Source organism: Rhyacophila brunnea, unplaced genomic scaffold (genome assembly GCF_057557595.1).
Source record: "Rhyacophila brunnea isolate RB1 unplaced genomic scaffold, BYU_Rbru_1.0 scaffold_10, whole genome shotgun sequence".
NCBI classification, from domain to species: domain Eukaryota; kingdom Metazoa; phylum Arthropoda; class Insecta; order Trichoptera; family Rhyacophilidae; genus Rhyacophila; species Rhyacophila brunnea.
In genome coordinates, this window is record NW_028232752.1 from 45,284,503 (window position 1) to 45,292,002 (window position 7,500).

The following is a 7,500-nucleotide window of genomic DNA, read 5'->3' on the forward strand; positions in this document are numbered from 1 at the left end:
CGTGCGTGCGCGCTCTCGGTCGTTCGGCCGAAACAGACAAACAAACTTTATGCGAGACCTCACGGGTCGCGCCGGCATCGCCGGTGCTTCTCGTGGGGTTTCGCTTTTTTTATCAATTACTGCCCGCTCTTGACGGTTTGCGTGCGTGCGTGCGTGCGTGCGTGCGCGCGCGGTCGTTCGGCCGAAACAAACAGACAAACAACGCCACTTAACGTGCACTTTACGTCCTATGTTATGTTAGTTTAGGTAAGGTTAGGTTAGGTTAGGTTAGGTCTAGTTTAGGTAAGGTTGTGTTAGGTTAGGTTAGGTTAGGTCAGGTCAGGTCAGGTCAGGTCAGGTTAGGTTAGGTTAGGTTAGGTTAGGTTTATTTTAATTTTTTTTTTTTTTTTTTTTAATTCTTCGTTATATATATATAATGTTAATAATATGATGGATGTAAAAAAAAGGATTTTTTTTTTTTATTTAAACTAGCTTAGGTTAGGTTAGGTAAGGTTAGGTTAGGTTAGGTTATGTTAGGTTAGGTTAGGTTAGGTTAGGTTAGGTTAGGTTAGGTTAGGTTAGGTTAGGTTAGGTTAGGTTAGGTTAGGTTAGGTTAGGTCAGGTTAGGTTTATGTAATATTAGGTTGGGTTAAGTTGGCTAACGAACGTCGTCGACGAGAGCGCCGTTTAAAGCGAGACATCCGTCGTCGACGACGAGGTCGCTGCTTCGGCCGTCGACGACGGACGAGAGCGCCGCTTAAAGCGTGACACGGGCCCGCCTGGCCAGCTAAATCTGAGTCCCGCCGGCATCGTGCACTTCACACGTCCCACTCGTCGAAATGAAGACAATGAAATTTAATTATCTTACGATTACGTTCATGCCTTATGACGATATAATATTGATATTTCATAATAATATAATATGATGGATGTAAAAAAAAAAGATTTTTTTTTTATTTATTTAAATTAGCTTAGGTTAGGTTAGGTAAGGTTTATTTTAATTTTTTTTTTTTTTTTTTTTTTAATTCTTCGTTATATATATAATGTTAATAATATGATGGATGTAAAAAAAAAGATTTTTTTTTTTTATTTAAACTAGCTTAGGTTAGGTTAGGTAAGGTTAGGTTAGGTTAGGTTAGGTTAGGTTAGGTTAGGTTAGGTTAGGTTAGGTTTGGTTAGGTTAGGTTAGGTTAGGTTAGGTTAGGTCAGGTTAGGTTTATGTAAGGTTAGGTTGGGTTTAGTTGGCGAACGAACGTCGTCGACGAGAGCGCCGTTTAAAGCGAGACATCGCCGTTTCGGCCGTCGACGACGCACGAGAGGGCCGCTTAGAGCGCGACACGTGGCCCGCCTGGCGAGCTAAATCGTCGTGCATCGTGCACTTCACGTCCGACTCTCGCCGGTTCGGCGGCGTGCGTATTATGACGATATTATGTTATCGACATGTCAACGGTATATGATATCTATCATAATAATATATGTTGGATGAAAAATAATGAAAAATTATTTTAACATCAAATTTTACCGCTAGAACTCGCCCTCGCGCTTTACTTACCTATTCCTATGTTGAACGTCGAAATGAAGACAATGAAATATTCTTTCAGGTGAGGCGTATCGGGCGCATTTAAAATGATCAGTGACACGCTCGTTGATCACGTTTATGCCCTATAACGATATGATATTGATATTTTTTTATGGTATTCATCATAATAATAAATGATGTATGAAAAAAAAAATTGGTTAGTTTAGGTTAGGTTAGGTCACGTTAGGTATGATTAGGTTAGGTTAGGTTAGTTTTTGTTTAGGATAGGTTAGGTTAGTTTTTGTTTAGGTTAGGTTTGTTTTTGTTTAGGTTAGTTTTTGCTTAGGTTAGGTTAGTTTTTGTTTAGGTTAGTTTAGGTTAGGTTAGGTTAGTTTAAGTTAGGTTAGGTTAGTTTTTGTTTAGGTTAGGTTAGGTTAGTTTTTGTTTAGGTAAGGTTAGGTAAGGTTAGATTAGGTAAGGTTAGGTTAGGTTTAGTTTAGGTTAGGTTGTGTTAGGTTAGGTAAGGTTATGTTAGGTTATGTTAGGTTAGGTTAGGTGAGGTGAGGTTAGGTCAGGTCAGCGAACGGACGTAGTCGACGAGAGCGCAGCTTTTAGCGAGACATGGGCCCTCCTGGCTAGCTAAATCTGCGTCCCTCCGGCATGTCAAGTAGACGATGCCGGCGGGACGCAGATTTAGCTAGCCAGGAGGGCCCATGGCTCGCTTAAAGCGGCGCTCTCGTCGACTACGTTCGATCGCTAACCTGACCCAACCTCACCTCACCTAACCTAACCTAACATAACCTAACATAACCTTACCTTACCTAACACAACCTAACCTAAACTAAACCTAACCTAACCTAACCTTACCTAATCTAACCTTACCTAACCTAACCTAAACAAAAACTAACCTAACCTAAACTAACCTAATCTAACCTAAACTAACCTAACCTAACCTAACCTAACCTAACCTAACCTAACCTAACCTAACCTAACATAATATTACCTAATTTTTTTTTTCATACATCATATCTTATCATGATGGAAAAAAAAATTAGAAATTTAAAAAAAAAAAATTAACCAAACAAATTACCAAAATATATATTCGCAATTCGCAATTCGAAATTTCAAATGAAAGATTAAACCTAAAGAGAATCGTCAATTTTGCCTTTTGTAGTGATATTTCGGTCACGCGGTCGGTAGTACGGCGCTTTATCAATACTATGCTACATTTTGTTTGGCACTCTTGACGGTTTGCGAACGAAGTACGAGACCGCGGCTTAAAGCGAGACATGCATCGACGACGCACGAGAGCGCGACACGTGGCCCGCCTGGCGAGCTAAATCGTCGTGCATCGTGCACTTCACGTCCGCCTCTCGCCGGTTCGGCGGCGTGCGTATTATGACGATAATATGTTATCGATATATGATATCTATCATAATATTGTATGATGGATGAAAAAAAAATGTTTTTTTTTTTTCAATTTAAATTAGATAGGGTTTAGGTTAGATAAGGTTAGGTGAGGTTTATTTAAATTTTTTTTATTTCTGCTTTTATTGAATTCCTTGGTTTTTCGTACGAGGGTTATTACTTCACTATTACATTGTTCATATTTCATTTACATTATTAACAGTACGGCGCTTTATCAATACTATGCTACATTTTGTTTGGCACTCTTGACGGTTTGCGAACGAAGTACGAGACCGCGGCTTAAAGCGAGACATGCATCGACGACGCACGAGAGCGCGACACGTGGCCCGCCTGGCGAGCTAAATCGTCGTGCATCGTGCACTTCACGTCCGCCTCTCGCCGGTTCGGCGGCGTGCGTATTATGACGATAATATGTTATCGATATATGATATCTATCATAATATTGTATGATGGATGAAAAAAAAATGTTTTTTTTTTTTCAATTTAAATTAGATAGGGTTTAGGTTAGATAAGGTTAGGTGAGGTTTATTTAAATTTTTTTTATTTCTGCTTTTATTGAATTCCTTGGTTTTTCGTACGAGGGTTATTACTTCACTATTACATTGTTCATATTTCATTTACATTATTAACAGTACGGCGCTTTATCAATACTATGCTACATTTTGTTTGGCACTCTTGACGGTTTGCGAACGAAGTACGAGACCGCGGCTTAAAGCGAGACATGCATCGACGACGCACGAGAGCGCGACACGTGGCCCGCCTGGCGAGCTAAATCGTCGTGCATCGTGCACTTCACGTCCGCCTCTCGCCGGTTCGGCGGCGTGCGTATTATGACGATAATATGTTATCGATATATGATATCTATCATAATATTGTATGATGGATGAAAAAAAAATGTTTTTTTTTTTTCAATTTAAATTAGATAGGGTTTAGGTTAGATAAGGTTAGGTGAGGTTTATTTAAATTTTTTTTATTTCTGCTTTTATTGAATTCCTTGGTTTTTCGTACGAGGGTTATTACTTCACTATTACATTGTTCATATTTCATTTACATTATTAACAGTACGGCGCTTTATCAATACTATGCTACATTTTGTTTGGCACTCTTGACGGTTTGCGAACGAAGTACGAGACCGCGGCTTAAAGCGAGACATGCATCGACGACGCACGAGAGCGCGACACGTGGCCCGCCTGGCGAGCTAAATCGTCGTGCATCGTGCACTTCACGTCCGACTCTCGCCGGTTCGGCGGCGTGCGTATTATGACGATAATATGGTTAGGTTAGGTCAGGTTAGGTTTATGTAAGGTTAGGTTGGGTTAAGTTGGCGAACGAACGTCGTCGACGAGAGCGCCGTTTAAAGCGAGACATCCTTCGACGACGAGGTCGCTGCTTCGGCCGTCGACGACGGACGAGAGCGCCGCTTAAAGCGTGACACGGGCCCGCCTGGCCAGCTAAATCTGAGTCCCGCCGGCATCGTGCACTTCACACGTCCCACTCTCGCCGGTTCGTGCGTATTTAAACGACATTATATTATCGTTATGTCAATGGTATATTATACCTATCATAATAATGTATGATGAATGAAAAGAAATGAAAAATTATTTCAACATCAAATTATACCGCTAGAACTAGACAATGAAATTATCTTACGATTACGTTCATGCCTTATGACGATATAATATTGATATTTCATAATAATATAATATGATGGATGTAAAAAAAAAGATTTTTTTTTTTTTATTTTAATTAGCTTAGGTTAGGTTAGGTAAGGTTAGGTAAGGTTTATTTTAATTTTTTTTTTTTTTTTTTTTTTTTTTTAATTCTTCGTTATATATATATAATGTTAATAATATGATGGATGTAAAAAAAAAGATTTTTTTTTTTTTTATTTAAATTAGCTTAGGTTAGGTTAGGTAAGGTTAGGTTAGGTTAGGTTAGTTTTTGTGTTTGGGTTAGGTTAGGTTAGTTTAGGTTAGGTTAGGTCTGCGAACGAACGTCGTCGACGAGAGCGCCGTTTAAAGCGAGACATCGCCGTTTCGGCCGTCGACGACGCACGAGAGGGCCGCTTAGAGCGCGACACGTGGCCCGCCTGGCGAGCTTAATCGTCGTGCATCGTGCACTTCACGTCCGACTCTCGCCGCGTTCGGCGGCGTGCGTATTATGACGATATTATGTTATCGACATGTCAACGGTATATGATATCTATCATAATAATATATGTTGGATGAAAAATTATTTTAACATCAAATTTTACCGCTAGAACTCGCCCTCGCGCTTTACTTACCTATTCCTATGTTGAACGTCGAAATGAAGACAATGAAATATTCTTTCAGGTGAGGCGTATCGGGCGCATTTAAAATGATCAGTGACACGCTCGTTGATCACGTTTATGCCCTATAACGATATGATATTGATATTTTTTTATGGTATTCATCATAATAATAAATGATGTATGAAAAAAAAAATTGGTTAGTTTAGGTTAGGTTAGGTCACGTTAGGTATGATTAGGTTAGGTTAGGTTAGTTTTTGTTTAGGATAGGTTAGGTTAGTTTTTGTTTAGGTTAGGTTTGTTTTTGTTTAGGTTAGTTTTTGCTTAGGTTAGGTTAGTTTTTGTTTAGGTTAGTTTAGGTTAGGTTAGGTTAGTTTAAGTTAGGTTAGGTTAGTTTTTGTTTAGGTTAGGTTAGGTTAGTTTTTGTTTAGGTAAGGTTAGGTAAGGTTAGATTAGGTAAGGTTAGGTTAGGTTTAGTTTAGGTTAGGTTGTGTTAGGTTAGGTAAGGTTATGTTAGGTTATGTTAGGTTAGGTTAGGTGAGGTGAGGTTAGGTCAGGTCAGCGAACGGACGTAGTCGACGAGAGCGCAGCTTTTAGCGAGACATGGGCCCTCCTGGCTAGCTAAATCTGCGTCCCTCCGGCATGTCAAGTAGACGATGCCGGCGGGACGCAGATTTAGCTAGCCAGGAGGGCCCATGGCTCGCTTAAAGCGGCGCTCTCGTCGACTACGTTCTTTCGCTAACCTGACCTAACCTCACCTCACCTAACCTAACCTAACATAACCTAACATAACCTTACCTTACCTAACACAACCTAACCTAAGCTAAACCTAACCTAACCTTACCTAATCTAACCTTACCTAACCTAACCTAAACAAAAACTAACCTAACCTCAACTAACCTAATCTAACCTAAACTAACCTAACCTAACCTAACCTAACCTAACCTAACCTAACATAATATAACCTAATTTTTTTTTTCATACATCATATCTTATCATGATGGAAAAAAAAATTAGAAATTTAAAAAAAAAAATTTAACCAAACAAATTACCAAAATATATATTCGCAATTCGCAATTTGAAATTTCAAATGAAAGATTAAACCTAAAGAGAATCGTCAATTTCGCCTTTTGTAGTGATATTTCGGTCACGCGGTCGGTAGTGCGGCGCTTTATCAATGCTATGCTACATTTTGTTTGGCACTCTTGACGGTTTGCGAACGAAGTACGAGACCGAGACGAGACCGTACGAGACGAAGTACGAGACCGCGTCCGCCTGGCAAGCTATATTTGCGTCGTATCGGCATTTCAGCCCACCCTCGACCGTTCGGTGGCGAGCGTAATATAACGTTCTCATAATGATATTTATTTCAATGGTTTTATATCATTCTCATCCATCGTATAGCAGTGGGTTGTCGTCTTTGACAAGACTTCCTTCACGGCGTTCGCAAACTGCGGCGGCCATTCGGCCGCGTCGGCGGTACATTTGCGAGACGAGACACTCACCCGGCGTGCGATTATATTTCGTCGCCGCGGCCTATGCGATCGCATCACTCTGGAGTTCCGCGCTAGCAGAATCATCCTGTCGAGTGACGGCGGACGGCGTTTCAGCCTCCGTCGCTCCGTTTACCGCGCCGACGGCGTGCGTTTTCGGTGTGCACGTTTTACGATGGGAAATTGAGAAACGCGGAGCACGATCTCGTGCTCTGTGCGTATGTATGCATACAATCCGTTGTATCTCGTGCGTCGGCACGTTAAAAATCGAAAGAGAGAGCCAGCGTCGCCCGCCGGGTGACTCCGGTGCGCGTTCGCGTGTGACGTGTGGATCGCGGGTGTCGGCGCGCCCAGTGCGCGCGCGCCCGCGGCCTCGCAGAGCAGCTCCCTGGTTGATCCTGCCAGTAATCATATGCTTGTCTCAAAGACTAAGCCATGCAAGTCTCAGTATGAGCCTAATTAAGGTGAAACCGCGAATGGCTCAATATATCAGTTTTGGTTCCTTAGATCGTACACAGTTACTTGGATAACTGTGGCAATTCTAGAGCTAATACATGCAAACGTAATTCTGAACGGGAACGTGAGGAATGCTTTTATTAGATCAAAAACCAATCGGCGGTCGGCGCTCGCGTCGTCCGTCGCTCTTCGAGATGACTCTAGATAACTTTGAGCTGATCGCACGGTCTAGCACCGGCGACGCATCTTTCAAATGTCTGCCTTATCAACTGTCGATGGTAGTTTATGCGACTACCATGGTTGTCACGGGTAATGGGGAATCAGGGTTCGATTCCGGAGAGGGAGCCTGAGAAACG

General features: G+C 41.5%; 1 non-coding gene across 1 annotated transcript in view; it reads left to right on the forward strand.

Moving 5' to 3' along the window:
* Positions 1–7,073: 7,073 nt before the first annotated feature.
* Positions 7,074–7,500, forward strand: part of LOC147079310 (small subunit ribosomal RNA) — a 1,944-nt gene continuing 1,517 nt past the window's right edge. The window contains exon 1 of the ribosomal RNA XR_015071714.1: positions 7,074–7,500. This exon is cut by the window's right edge and continues 1,517 nt beyond it. This is a non-coding gene — a ribosomal RNA (small subunit ribosomal RNA).